Source organism: Babylonia areolata, chromosome 2 (assembly GCF_041734735.1).
Source record: "Babylonia areolata isolate BAREFJ2019XMU chromosome 2, ASM4173473v1, whole genome shotgun sequence".
NCBI classification, from domain to species: domain Eukaryota; kingdom Metazoa; phylum Mollusca; class Gastropoda; order Neogastropoda; family Buccinidae; genus Babylonia; species Babylonia areolata.
The window spans coordinates 35,776,671-35,793,013 of NC_134877.1; the positions used below are offsets into that span (position 1 = coordinate 35,776,671).

The 16,343-nt window shown below is 42.2% G+C and overlaps 1 protein-coding gene across 4 annotated transcripts in view; it reads right to left on the bottom strand.

Annotated features, from left to right (window-relative positions):
* Nucleotides 1–13,305: 13,305 nt before the first annotated feature.
* The window catches only part of LOC143300713 (uncharacterized), a 205,043-nt gene continuing 202,005 nt past the window's right edge, over nt 13,306–16,343 (bottom strand). For all 4 annotated transcript variants that reach the window (XM_076614608.1, XM_076614599.1, XM_076614593.1 and 1 more), the window contains one exon: nt 13,306–16,343. This exon is cut by the window's right edge and continues 2,010 nt beyond it. The gene's annotated coding sequence lies outside the window, so the exon portion shown is untranslated.

The following is a 16,343-nucleotide window of genomic DNA, read 5'->3' on the forward strand; positions in this document are numbered from 1 at the left end:
TGTATGTATACCGTAATTCATAAACAAGTTAAAAAAGAAAAAAAAAGAAAAAGGGTGGTCGTACATTTAAATCATTTTTACGTTACTACATTTTACAAATTGCCATGAGCCAAGTAGAGCTAATCCTGACATAAAAAAACCCCAATCAAAACAAACACACCAACAAAAACCAACCAAACAACCAAACAAAACACACAAACAAATAAACAAAAAATCCACCCCCGAAAAAACTGCATAACATAGACCTACGCAAAATTCACACAGACATGCACGTGAAGACGGGGGTAAAAGAAAAAGATGTGCAGAGAGTGTGTCTATTTTTCTGAAATCATTTGACCAGATTTTCTCATTTCCTGAGCCGTGTACTGATGAGACCTGCACGGGCATCATCCCACCTCTCACTTGACCATATGGTACTCTCCCAATGTTCTCTACCCTTCAAAATCAATAGAAATCGTTATAAAAAAACAAACAAACCAACAACAACAACCCCAAAACGGGGAGTGACATTCAGATCATAAAACGTCAAACAAAATTTAATGATTCTCTCCTTCCTAGTAATATAGACATAAAGCACATTGCAGTATTTGATTTGGTTTAGTCCACGTAAATAGTGTATAATGATACTTATAGGCCTAATAACAAGAATAATAATAATAAGAAGAAGAAGAAAAAGAAGAAGAATGATAATGATGACGATATCAGGATCAGTAGCTCAAGGAGGTGTCACTGCGTTCGGACAAATCCATATACTCTACTCCACATCTGCTAAAGCAGATGCCTGACCAGCAGCGCAACCCAACGCCCTTTATAATCATATATATATATATATATATATATATATATATATATATATATATATATATATATAAGTGTGTGTGAGAGAGAGAGAGAGAGAGAGAGAGAGATAGGTAGGAGGCTGAATGGACAGATGTATAGATTGGTGGTCTGAGTATCTCAAGTGAGACATTCATACACACGCACGAATATTTCTTGAGATGTGGCTTGGCTATCATTCCCTTCAAGTTGTTCAACTGAATTCGAAAGCGGAATTGCTCATGGATGTATGAATGTATGTAGGTATGTATGTTTGTATGTATGTATGTATGTATGTGTTCATTCATCCGTTTACCCGTTCATCCGTCAATATGTCCATCCAGCTACCCACGTATATATATATATATATATATATATATATATATACAATTATCAGATAGATAAATAGAGAGAGAGAGAGAGAGAGAGAGAGAGAGAGAGAGAGAGAGAGACAGACAGACAGACAGACAGACAGACAGACAGATACACAAACGAACAGACATACAAACAGACAGATTTAGATAGAATGGCTGTACTGATTAAAGGACCACAAAAACCATGACGCATAAAGTGGATGATAAAAATACACATGCGACATTCATTATTCAATTTCGTCTCAGGCTTCAGAGAGAAACATACGTATTAGATATTGATCAAAGTGAGGGCCCTTTCTTCCTCCACCCCCTCTCCCACCAACCCCAAACACCCCTGCTTGCCTCAGACACACTGGTTACCAATGATAAACTGCTTATGAAGTCTGCCGACCGACACAGGTATTGACAGATTTTAATTAAACAGCTATTTGCGTGAGTCATGTGTCATGAGGAAGATAAGACAAAAAGTGGGCGTTCTTGATTGACGATTGTCACCGTGATCGTCTGTTGATAAACTTTGCAGGTTCTAAACTCGACAGAGAGTATCTGCCTGTCTATCTGTCTGTCTGTCAGCCTGTCTGTCTGTCTGTCTTTCTACTTACCTATTTATCCAATATATTTATCTGCTGTGTGTCTGTCCACCCGCCCACCCATCCTTCTATCCATCCACTCTATCCATCCACTCGAATTTCTGTAAATGAATGCTTGGTATATTTTCTGACCAAATCTGAGAATCTAATACTACTTGGAAGAGACTTTCCCCCCATCCCTCCAATTCAGCGAATTAATAAATAAATTGAAATATCTACAAAAGCTGACCACTCTTCTTGCATTGACTCATTGATTCATGCATTGATTCTCATGAATTGTCTACCTTACCTTCGTAGTTGAATCAGATGAGTTAATTTGTTGGCAGATTCAGAGTTGGTAATTTGGCTATGACATAAAACATTGTGATTAAATGTGTGTGTGTGTGTGTGTGTGTGTGTGTGTGTGTGTGTGTGTGTGTGTGTGTGTGTGCGCGCGCGTGCTTGTGTGCATATCTGTATGTATGCATATTTGCATATGATGTTAATATATATATATATATATATATATATATTTATCTCTAAATGTATATATATATATATATTTATGTATCTATATAGACGTGTGTGTGTGTGTGTGTGTGTGTGTGTGTGTGTGTGTGTGTGTGTGTGTGTGCGCGCGTGCGTGCGCCAGTACGCACGTGACTGCATATCATACGTACATACGACGCATGATCTGTTCTTGATGTCCCAGGTGTGGCTTTGCTCAGGCAGGGTAGGATTTTTGCGCAGTTCCAAATCCCTCTCACATTGATCTCTCGTCAAATGAGCTGCTCGCTGGCCCAAACCAGTCACGAAACCTTTTTTTTGTGTTATTTTAATTTTCTTTTCCAATCGATATGGAACACTGTTTTACACATTCGTATCGATTTAACTTTGTAACAGTTGCCGTGAAGCACTAAGTAACTCGGATACAGAACACACTTCTTTTATGGTTGTTATTTTTGGGTATTATTTTTATGTTTTTTTTTCTTCTTTTTTTTTTCGTTTTTTTTCCTTCTCTCCCTCCTCCTATTTCTAGATTCTTTTTCGTCTCCTGCGTCTTCTTCTCCTTCTCTTCTTTCTCCTTCCTTTGTTGTTGTTCTTCTTCTGTCACACCGATACAGACACCCAAGCGCACGCACAGACAGACTGACAGACACACACATACACGTGCGCGCGCGCACACACACACACACACAAACTAACACATCCACCCCCCCCCCCCCCACACACACACACACATTCACGCGCGCGCAAACACACACACACTCACACACGGCACAAATATACACCCACACACAAATACACACCCACACCCACTCACACCCACGCCCACACATCCACCCTCCCTCCCCTCCCCCCACACACCATACAAAGACAAATGTTCAGTAAATCACATTGCACTGAATATTTAAAACGTGAATATACACGGCAGTCACATTTTTGTGGTGCAAATGACAATAGCAGCAGCAGCAGCAGCAACAACAACAACGACATCAAATCGTCCTTTAAATACTTGCTGTGACAGAGGGTCAGACAAAAAACGGCAGAATGGGGCGGCAGGATCCTGTTAATTCAGTAAATCTGACGGACGACGGGCAGTTATTTCCCTTCACCAACTTTCTCGTTTGGGGAAATCTGAAACGAGCGTAACGATTATAATGTTCATTGATAGTGTGTGTGTGTGTGTGTGTGTGTGTGTGTGTGTGTTGATGATACTAGGGAGAGACAGATGGGCGCATCGGCAGATGTGTGTGCAGCAGAAATGCACTCATGGATGGATAGATAAAGAATTGAACTGATCCAAATATATATCTGAGGTAACAGAGTAATGCATTTATTTTTTCAGACAGCCCTCGAAAGGGAAACAAGATATAGAGAGAGAGAGAGAGAGAGAGAGAGAGAGAGAGAGAGGGAAAACGAAACGAAACGAAACATTACGAAATTTTTATTTTTCCAGGGTAATGAGATAAGCAAATATGTACACACGCTTTTTTTTTTCCACCCAGCCCTAGGGTATAAAGACAAAAGAAAGGAAAAAAGAGGGGTATGGGTGTAAGGTTACATCAAAAGAACACATAAACACAGAACTATTAACAAGTAAGATATCAACGACAAAAATCCTATGAAAATCACGACTGAGAAACTAATGAAAAAGACTACTGCTAAGCAACAAACAAGAACTCTCTATCCCCTCCACAACCCGGCCGGTCGCCTTCCCTCCAACCCCACGCACACATTGAGACCCTGAGATTTCAACATTCAGACGCAAATACGATAATCAAAGATATCAAAATTCATGTAGATAGATCGATGACATATTTTCGTGTGGTCCCCAATAACATTGGTTACTGAGTGTGAGAAAAGAATTAAATAATAATAATAATAATAATGGTATTTATATAGCGCTGAATCTTGTGCAGAGACAAATCAAAGCGCTTTCGCACCAGTCATTCACACGCATGCATAACTCTAAAACTGGAGAAACTGAAGACAAGGAAGAGGCAGGGAAGGGAGGCTATTTTGGGAAGAGGTGGGTTTTAAGGCCAGACTTGAAAGAGCTGAGTGTGGAGACTTGACGAAGCGAAAGAGGAAGTTCATTCCAGTTGCAAGGTCCAGAGACAGAGAAAGAACGGCGGCCAACAGTCGAGAGCTTGAATCTGGGTATGCATAAACAGAGTCAGTGGATCCGAAGCTGATCGTAGTGAGCAAGATGGAGTGTAGAGGTGAAGGCAGCCACAGAGATAGGAAGGGGCTGATTTGTGAATACATTTATAACATAGAGTGCTGATCTTGTACTTTATTCTGTGTGAGACAGGGAGCCAGTGGAGATGTTGCAAAAGAACAAAGCATCTAACAATTGTTGTTTTGAATAAGTTGTCCACATTGACGTTTTCAGTTCCTGAAATAGAAACGTTTTGTAAGCTGAGTTAAAGGAACAAACACTGCTTTTATTTGTTGATTATCGTAGGAAAAAGAGTTCCAAAGTATGCCCTCCTCCCCCTCCCTCCCCGTCCCTCCCCCCTGAGTAAACAAAGCTAGTTTTAAAGACGTCAGTGCTGGGATTTGGGATGATTATATTGTCTGTGTACCTTGTCTGGTTTTGTGGAAATCTTGCAGTTAGTGTTAGAGGTGCAAAGACGTTCGTTATTCGAAACATTATCACTGCTTTATTATACTGCTGGCTACTTTGAGAGAGAGAGAGAGAGAGAGAGAGAGAGAGAGAGAGAGAGACAGACAGACAGACAGACAGACAGACAGAAACAGAAACAGAAACAGGAGATATAACCGAGAGAGTGTCAGAGAGACAGAGACAAGAGAATCAGAGAGACAGAGACGGACAGAGGTACTGAGAGGCAGAAACATAACTCGGAAACAGAAAGGCACAGAGACAGACAGATGGACAGAATCAGAGAGACTCAGACAGACAGACAGACAGACAAACAGACCGAAACAACACACAAGTAAACCGCAGCAGGAAAGAACCCTTGTCATCAGAAAACTGACGAACATCACACAACGCTCCTGCTGCGTTCTCCGCTGTTCAGGGGCAAGGGAGGTTAATGCAGTCTGCCGCCACGATCAAAAAATAAAAAAATAGAGAAGAGTTATCTTTTCCTGGACCAATCTCCCGCCAAATTATCGTTGTTGGTGGTGATCGCTGTTCAGGCGTGGTGTGGTTCCCAGGTCAGGGCGTGGTATTTAAGGAACGCCCCATTAAGGATGGATGATCAGGTGATGGGTTATAATGAGGGTTTTGATTAACCTGGAACCAGGTCCTTCATTCATGCTTCACATCAGTTCCTTTTTGGGGTCAGCGGTGAGCACTGGGTGGTGTTCGGGCGAAGGTTACGAGTGGGCGAAGTCTTGATGAAAAAGAAGAAGAAGAAGAAGAAGAAAAAAAAAAGGAAAAAAAAGGAAAAAAAAAAGAAAAAAAAAGAAAAAAAAGAAAAAGAAGAAGAAGAAGAAGAAGAAGAAGAAGAAGAAGAAGAAGAAGAAGAAGACTGCAAACAACAACAACAAAAACAGCAAAAAACGGTCCACGTGTTGAAGAGGATGGAGGAGGAAGGAATGGGTGTGGCGGGTTGGGTGTGTGTGTGTGTGTGTGTGGGGGGGGGGGGGGGGGGGGGGGGGGGGGGTGGGTGTGTGTGGGGGGGGGGGGGGGGGGGGGGGGGGGGGGGGGGAGAAGATGGGAAAGATATGGGCTGATCTTGGCTGATATGAGCTGACGATAGACGTAAGATCTGTTTGTGTTCGGTCGTCATCTTTCCCTATTTATTTATTTATTTATTTGTATATGTATTTAATTGGTTTACGTATTCAGTTACATATTTACATATTCGTTTATTCATCTATCTATTATTCCTTTATTTACTATTTTATTTTTTTCTGTTATTTATCTATTAGTCCTATGTATATGTATCTATCATTTACTTATCTATTGACTTATACGTGTATCTATGTATCTGTGTGTTTATCCGTGTCTATATGTATCTCTACTGATATATCTGTCTGTCTGTCTATCTGTCTATCTATTTCTCACTTGGAGCCGGATAGCAATGCGTCGATCAGATCTATCGCATTCATCGCACGAACTTTCAGCCCGAGTAAGTTTTCTCAACCGTGTGAGTGTTTCGTGGGTTTGTATTGGTGTTTAAAATAAAAATTTAAAAAAAAAAATAATTTTTTTTTTCATTTTATTTAGATATGACAGTGTTGTGTTGACGCGGTTGAGCATTTGTATGGTTTGGCAGTCCTGTTATGGCCCTGTGCGGTCGGCTGGACTACGTGAGCAACAAGAACAAGAACAAGAACTGTGTGGGTAAACGTCTGATCCGATAAACACCCTCACCCTCTCCTTACAACACATTTACCTCTCTGTCTGGAAGCGCCACAATGCTCTAGGATGGACTCCGTCAGCGATGTCTACAATCACCAGTATGTGTGACGGGACATTAATAAACAAAGTCCCTCCTCCTCCTCCTCCTCCACCTCCTCCTCCTCAGCCTTCCGTGGCTCGCCGGATAACTGCGTTAGCGCGGCGTGTGGAATCTGGCTGTAGGGGTGGTGTGTCAGTGTTCGTCCATCCATCCACAAAGCTGTCCCACATCGTCAGTCCGAATCACTGGCACCTCCCACCGCGGTAGAGGGATGGAGGGGAGGACCACTGAGGCGTCGTTCTGTCTATGTGGACCGGTTGTTAGTCAGTGGAAAGAGAGAGAGAGAGAGAGAGAGAGAGAGAGAGAGAGAGAGAGAGAGAGAGAGAGAGAGAGAGAGAGAATGAATCTTTATTGAATCTTTATTTATTTTCCAACGGTGAAGATATTAGCACTTTGGCCGACTTACACATCTGCCGTTGTTCTAAGAGACACACAAACATGTACGCATATAAATGTAGTTATACTGAATACTTAATACATGTATAATGTACGAGTATAACACAGCGTCAAACTGAGAGACACAACATCACTCACATCTGTACGGAACGGAAGCGAGTAACACACACACGCACACACACACACACACACACACACACACACACACACACACACACACACACACACACACACACGCACACACACACACACACACACTAACACTAACACACACCAAGGGAAAAACAACACCCCACACACACACATATATATATATATATATATATATATATATATATATATGATGCACAAACAAAGAGAGAGAGAGAGAGAGAGAGAGAGAGAGGTGGGAACATACACGACGATATTGTGCAATGATGTCCTGACGTTCATCTGTACAGACAGACGGACGGACAGACAGACAGACAGACAGGCACACTGGAAATCAAAGCCAGAGGACAATAGCCTCCGAGTCGGGTTGCATACCACGAGTACACACACACACACACACACACACACACACACACACACACACACACACACACATACACACACACATATATATATATATGATGCACAAACAAAGAGAGAGAATGAGAGAGAGAGAACTGGACATAGATGGACTGTCACAGAGAGAGAGAGAGAGAGAGAGAGAGAGAGAGAGAGAGAGAGAGAGAGAGAGAGAGGGGAAGTCACATACCTGTATACGCCTTTATAGAATGAACTGTAACTGAAATGTGGCATCAATTCAAGTGGATAAAATGAAACATGGAAAATGTAATTCTTTTCAGTGATTCTTTTATATGTCTTCTTCTTCTTCTTTTTTTTATACGGAAATACTTTATTCGGTCAACGTAGAAATTTTCTGCAAATCAATCTTTTTAATAGAACATTATTCAAATATCAGCTTATATTACATGACATTGTCGAATTGACATTGTCATTCTTCTTCCTCCTCCTCTTCTCTAATTTTTTTTTGTTTTTCGTCGTCTTCTTATTCTTGTTCCAGTTATTTGTCTTCATCTATCCCTTTCTCATCGTCATCCGACCTCCTACACCCCCCCTCCCCCTCTCTAATTCTTTTAACCGCAAATACAAGAACGTGAATATAAGGTTTTTTTAATTTTTTTATTTTTTTTTAGAGGCTGTTTGCGAACAACGTCGACACTTTTTCGGCTTCAGTTTTCTATGCGGAAGACCGCACGTGCATTCTTTGTATTTGTTTTCTGTGTCCCCTCTTTTTACTGAGGCGGGTTTTGTTTGGAAAGGAGTGGGGTGGGCTGGGGGGATCGGGAGGAGAGAGGGGCGTTGAGGGAATGAGGGAGGACAGGAGGGGTTTGTGGGGGAGGCGTGTGGCTTGAGAGAGGGAGAGCGGAGGCATTGGCTGGTATGTATAGGGCTTCTGTGAGACGATTTTTTTTTTTTTTTTTTGTATTGCCCTCTCACGTACAGAACGAAATCACGTTCACTGAAGACATTCTTTCTTTCACACGTAGAGACGGAAACCACGTTCATCGAGGTTTGATTCCGTTTAGCAAAATGCACAGATCTACACAAAAAAGTGTGTGTGTGTGTGTGTGTGTGTGTGTGTGTGTGTGTGTGTGTGTGTGTGTGTGTGTGTGTGTGTGTGTGTGTGTGTGTGCTTCACAGAATCACCGTCAAAAGTTCCCTTCGATAACTGTAGGACACAATACTGGGTGACATTTCTCTCAGTCTGAAGATTATTCACTTGTTACTCATGAGGTAGAGAGAGAGAGAGAGAGAGAGAGAGAGAGAGAGAGAGAGAGAGAGAGAGAGAGAGAGAGAGAGAGAATGCGATCGCGAATGCGAATGCGAATATTTTTATTCAGATTAGGCCGCGGTCCCTGTCTGAAGGGGGTATACCTAATTGTACACAGAGAATATTTATGATATGAACAACGAGAGAGAGAGAGAGAGAGAGAGAGAGAGAGAGAGGTGGGTGTTGTAACGTTAAGATACATATTTATGCAGATTTTCGAATAGAAATTCTTCTGTGGAAGCATGCCATTGCTGAAGTGAAACCACCCATTGCTTTTGATCTTCATTTATATCCAATGTACACCTTCAGTTTTCGGCTTTTCGTCGGTATTTTCTCGAGTGTCTATTTGTGTGTCATTTCTATTATTATTATTATTATTATCATCATTATTATCATTTTTTTAATGCACAGGCAAATCAAACACCACTGTTGCCGTTCCTGTGTTATGAAACAGAAACTGCTTTATCATCACCGGATGGTGTAACGCGGGTGTAATTGCTGAAACTTTGTGAGGTTCACTCGTTAATTCGCAATTATGACAAAAGAAGTGAGGGCTTAAAAACTGCTGCAGATCGACCGTCGCTGTTTGTCCTCTTTTCTCCTCCATTATATCCAGCCTCTCCTGCCCACTCCTTTCATCTCCTACAACCACCCAGCTTCTTGTCGCCACATTTGTAATCATGCGTTAGTCAAACGACCGACAGTTGTCCACTGATCTTGCCTTAACTCCTCAAAAGGAACTCCCTGTGTTGGTCAGTTCTGTCTCCACGAAACGGCCGTGTATTGTATTGTATTGTATTGGATTCAAGTTGGATTGCATCAGCAAGAGCGACATAAGACCTGACATGGTATTCCATTCCAAGGCAACGAAACAAGCGATTCTGATTGAGCTCACTGTGCCATATGAAAGCAGAATGGAGGAAGTTAACAAACGATGAAGCCAGGAGATGAAATGATTAACAACTAGTAAAGAGTGGTAACTCTCTCCATTCACAAGGTACACAACTTCAAGTCAGTGCTGCTTACGCTACCGATTCAGGTAGATAAAACGTACATTGGAATAAACCCAGACACTTCCTCAAAAAAAGGATGTGCCGGGCCTGTCCTTACACAGATCATTTGACATGTGCACACAGCAGCAAAGACAGAAGAAATGTGCAGACACAAATTAGCTTTTATTCAAGACTGGCATAGCCTCTTTAATCCTGAACAAGTCACACAGAACACACGGACAATACAGAACAAACACATGGTTGCCTCTATGGAGGAAGCCCACATCTACAAGATCGAGAAGTAGCCTAGTCTAGCCAGCAGCCTGAGAGAATCTGGCTTCCAAGCCAAAGTCCTTGCCATAAAGATTGGTGCAAGAGGGTTTGTGAGCGCATCTGCCTATCGCCTCATGAAACAGCCGTCGATTTCTGGCAGAGAGAGGACATGGGCTCTCAAGGCAATGGCAGAAGAAGCAGAAAAGAGTTCCATCTGGATCTGGTCGAGGAGGAACGAAAGTAAACTTCATAAGGATTGAATTTCCCTACTCAAACTAGGCGTACAATGGCTCAGTGGTTAAAACGTCTCCCAGAAAAGGTGACTCAGTCCTCAAGTGGCGCGGGTTCGAACCAGGAAAAAAAGAAAAAAAAGGCGGCAATACAAGGGCATCCAGGAGTCATGATCTGGCTGTGGCCCGGCCCCCTTAGAGTGTAAGGAGTTAATGGCCAAAACACTTGACTGAAAGGGGCTTCTTCTCTGAAGACCTTGTACTGTCCAGCTCTCCCTACATTTTCCTATCACATTGCATTGTATTGTGTTGTATTGTCACAATATACTTCTCTGAGTGAAATTCGGGCTGCTCTCCCCGAGGAGAGGGCGTGGCAGTCATGCAGCGCCATCTATTTTCCTTTTTCTGCCTGCAAGTATAATTATTTGTTTTACTACCAAAGTGGATTTTATTCAACTGGATTTTGCCAGGGTAACCTTTTCGATGCCGTGGGTTATTTTACGTGCGCTAGTAGGTGCTGTAAACGGGACCTCGATTTATCGTCTCATCCGCATGACCTGTGTTTTCTTCTGCCTCTTCAGTAAAGCTTGTTGGCCTCGACAGAACAGAACACCGGGAATCCGATGGAAAACACAGTGATCCGGTTACTCGGTGAACGGTCTGACAGGAATCAAGCGGGTGACTCTCATGGTAATGGAGGGATAGGGAACGGACAGAAACAGTTCATCGATTTGGGATATCCTGCGCTCTCACGAAAGTGATCAGTAAGATCTCAGCGCGAAATACCTCCCCGCCCCCGAACCCCTCGGCCCCCAATCCACCACGCCCACCACTTCACTCTGAGAGAACCGCTCTGCCTTGGCTGTTGCAACGAATCTACACCGACTGCCACCTTCTTTTCCTCCTCTCCCTTCCCACCCTTGACATACAGAAATAAACACTGAACGTCGGTTGATCGTCTGAAAAACAGCATATATATATATATATATATATATATGTATGTATGTATGTACCAAAATCTTGAGCATGATAACACGATTTGTTGATTCGTACGATGATCTGACTGAAAGAAAACGATGTGTCAAGAGTGATTTAGAAGTTCATCTGTCATTTAAGGCTGGGACCTCTCTGCTGTCTGTTGTAATGCACAGACATAAGATTTGCTGCATCTACCACCATTACGTTAAGCGACTATCTGTGAGTATCGTGGTTCTCTCCCTCCCCCCCCCCATGTCCCCTTATTGCACACGCATTTCTCTCTCTCCCCTCACTCTCTCCCCCCCTCTCTCATTCCCCCCCTCTCTCTCTGTGCTGTTAAATGCATTCGGTATTGGTTAAAATTACTGAAAATGAATATTCATAGACTGCCATGCAAATCATACAATATGTTATATGATCTAGACCAAAGAGGCAAACGAAATTGGGTGTCAAATGTACAAATGTGTTTGTACGAACTTGGATTTGGGTATGCATGGGAGTATCAAGGAGTAGGTGATGAAAATAGATTTGTACAAATGTTTCACCAAAGATTGATCGATTGTAGGTGGCAAGAGTGAGAAAGCCACATTTGTTCAAGTGAAAGGTTTAGTATGCATAGAATGTATATGTTTAATCACACAGTGAGGAGATACCTTTTGTGTCACGTGAACAGACACCTGCGATGTACTCTAACTAGATTTAGATTTGGTATTTCTGATATAAAAGTACACAGATATCGTTATAAAACCGTGAATAATTCAGAATTATTATGTCCTCTGTGCGAGGAATCCAGAGAGGATGAAGTTCATTTTGTTTTGAAGTGCCCAGCCCTAACAGACCTTCGAGTTAAATTCATTCCGAAGAAATATTATACACACCCATGTCTGTTTAGATTATGTTTATTGATGTCATCGATTGATAATGAAACAATATGCAGTGTAGCTATGTATTTATTTCGATCACTTCAGCTGAGAGAAACACTAGTATCCTAATATTATTGTTTTGGTATCTGGTTATGCTTATTGTGTTTACATAGTTGTAGTGACGCATGTTAATCTCTGTTATCGCCCCCTGTTCATATGGGGCTATGGCCTTAGATGAATAAATCATCTGAAATCTGAAATATGTGCAGGCTAAGTAAACTGATAATGTAAAGGACAGTTATGTGAATTAAACCCAGGTATGTAAAATCTGACATGTAATGAAAAGAACAAACTAATCAATAGACCAGGCTATATCAAAACTCAACAAACCCATTAGCTTTCCCTGGCGTCGGTATGGATATTTTGGGATTGTCGTCTTACTAATATGCACGAACCATATTTTTCCCCGACACAACAACGAAGGCTTTGCAGATGCAAATAATGACACTTTGTAAATGGATCTGTACTTCATGTTTCATGTTCCTTGCTTTCTGCCTATTTTGCCCGCGGCATTTAAGGCAGGAACGAAGAACCGTCGCTCAGTCAGTACGTCTGGGCCAGTCTCTGAATGGTACTCCAGGCGTACTTCAGGGTCTTGAGTTCCTTCTTCAGCTGTTCTGCGCCAGGTGTTCTATGGCCTTCCTCTCTTGCACCATCCTTCTGGTGGTCCAGTGAAGGACTGTCCGGGTGACGTTACCTTGCTCTCTGTGCATGATGTGTTCAATCCATTTCCGCTGCCTCCTCTTGATGATTGCTTCTGTTTTCTCCTGATTGCACTGAGCGAGTTTAGTGACTGGCGATAATATTGGACCAGAAGATTCGCCCGATTGTTCGGAGGTTTTTCGTGTGGAAAGTTTACAACTTGGAAAGTGTAATTCACGCACCCACTCATAACGTCGTGTTATATCAAGCACAGCGAAAACACACCCGCATCTACACCCACACCACACAGCAAACCGGTTGTAGATGACAAATCTACTTTATAACATAACCACAAGTGCTTCAACAACAACCACCTTAAAACTAACAACAAATCACACTTTGATAGGCTACACATACAACACCGATAATTATACTATGCATGCAATGGATGAATTAGTTCAACAAAATCAAACCTTTCGTTCTCAGGTGGTACATGGTTTTATGCAATGTTATCACACATTTGACACCTTAATTTTTTTTCCTACACACACACACACTCGACAATTTCCTGCCTGAAGTGTCTATTGCATTTACTTTACCAACCGGCACGCCTTTGCATCGCTTTTACGATGATTCGAGCTATGAAAGGTCATTGATCTGATGTTATCTGCAGAGAAATGGTATATAAGAACGAACTGTTTAATAATTCTTCAGTCTTTGAGATAGGTGCGTATAAAAAAAACCCTGTCAAGCAAGAAGGGATCTGATGTAGTTTATTAAGTCGTAAAATCATAGTTCATTTACCGCTAAACCCATGGTACACTTGCGACAAAAATCATAGATTATCTTCCATCAAAATCACAGATTTTCTTCCACAGAAAACGTAATTTACTTGCCATTGATGTAGTATTTTTTTTAAACCGTCGTAATCACAATGTATTCGCCATTGAAACAACGTGCTTTTGAACACATAGTATTGATACAATATTTTGCCATTGAAATAACAGTTTATATTGATAACCGAAATCGTAGTTTCATAGATATCACAATCTACCTTCCACAGACATAAACATGTGCCACTGAGTTCAAAAGCCTATTTGCCACAGAAAAACAAACAACCAAACAAACAAACATAGGTTATGTGCCAACGAAAATAAAATCCCGATCACGTTCCACAATTAGCACAACGAAAACACCCTCGGCGGTATTAGGTCAGGTTAGGGAGTTTCCGTCAATTAATGGCGCAAAAACGCCGAAGCGCTCCATCTGGCATTTGCCCTCGCAACTATTTCCCCACTGCTTTCTCTTCCAGCTAATTACCACGCCTTTATTGCAAGAGTCTGTCAACAGTGAAACAGCAAATCTGCCCAGTCGATAACAGGCTTCTTCGTGGCGCGCGGATTGTACTCAAAGCTGAGGATCACGCAAGATGTTTTGTGTTTCATTGTGCTGTGCTGTGGTGGGTGATTTGCCGGTCTGTCTCAGAATAGGGGAGTCACACAACAGCGTCGGCACCGCACTATTGAAAAACCAAAAACTAAAAAACAAAACAAAAACAAAAAACGCAATGTGTCACGTTTAGGTTAAAAACAAAAAAGTATTGGAACGAAACAGTTGTTGTTAACACAAGTACATTATTCGCATTGCGCATACGCCCACGTGCGCGTGTGCGCACACAGAAACGTACATCAATTGCACACCTACACACACAAATACCAAACCGCACCAAATCACACACACACACACACACACACACACACACACACACACACACATATATGCATGCACGCACATAAAGACAGACATACAGACGGACAGAAAGACAGACAGACAGACATTCACACACACATGTACTTTAACACAAGGGAGCATACATATTCCCAGTTTCAGAAGAAACGAAGGAACAACACATAAAGAATAATCCCAGCCCCCCCCCACCCCTCTCCCCCCCTTCTCTCCTCCTTAAAAACCCCAAATCCGCCATTTCCAATGGTCACAACACGCCCCATCCCAACCCCCACATTTCCCTTTGAAAAATAAATCACCAGGATGAAATACCAAGAACACCAACGACAACAAAATCAAGAAAACAACAAATAAAACAGAAAATGCAAATAAAATGACAGCCAACTGAAATATGAAATGGTGTGCATTTTGCTCCTCACAGACCAGACAGTATTGGATCCTGTGCACATTGTTTGACATGGCGATACCGACAAGAAGGGAGGGGTGGGGGTGGGGGTGGGGGGAGATTATCACGCATACACAACAGGTAACCTAAAAGGTCAGAGAAAGTATGTATATACAGAAGGTAAGGCCCTGCATGTGTTCATTTCAAACAATGCCTTGGCGAGAAAGTGAGTCTGAGCGACCCCATCATGGACGTTTATGTATTTAGAGCTGTGTATAACCACGCGAATCAACACAGTTACTGATTCTCTGTGCTTATAGTGATTCGGCAGTGACAGAACAGATGGGGAATAATCACGTCTAGTGATCCCAACAGCCTGTTGTAATTCTCAATAATTCCATTGAAAATATTCATATTGAAGTCATTCCATTTTACCCACTGGAAAGGTGCAAAAGTTGAGTCACGCGAATGGTTTGTTTTCCTGATGTCATTACCTTGACTATGCATGTCTGTTTCTGTGTGATGCAGTCATACTTTAGCTCAGTCCCTGTCCTTCATCAGTGTTTGTGTGGTGGTCTGTAGATGGAAATCAAGACACCCCGACAAGGAGAGAAGACAACAGATGAAGCCTGTCTGGTCGTCAGCCTACGTCGACATGATGAAGCACCAACTGAAGTCGCTTTCTACACTTCTGAAATACCCTGGCATTAGACCGACCAAAGACTGAGACAGTAACCCCCACCCCCTTCCCCCGCACCCCACCCTACCCACCCCATGTCAGCAGCCTCAATGACCAACAAGCACATAGCAGTATTCGTGAAGTTGTTCAGGCTTCACTGCATGTCTTTCAGTTTCAACCTATGCACTGAGACGCTCCTGCGTCGTTGGACGCTTGAGGCAGTCAGAGCTCTCCATTGTTCGCGGTCCCTAGTCTATCTTGGGCTGCAGCGTTTAATCGAAATTATTTAGGGGCAAGCGGTTATACTGTGACCCCGCGTCTTTGTCGGATGTGTAACGGAATTGTCACATCCACACACACCATAGCTCTGTCATCTCATCGGGTCTCACTTCGATCCATGTTCAGTCGACACATCGTGTTTACACGTGACTCCACTACGTTGTTTTTACATCCAATGCCAGTGTTGCTGTTCATACCGGACTCCAGTCAACAGCATTTTATGAACACTCAGCATGATAAAGATAATATTTTACCCCGCTAAACATTCTTGCTAAACCTCTGTGTTCTGAAATGATCATATG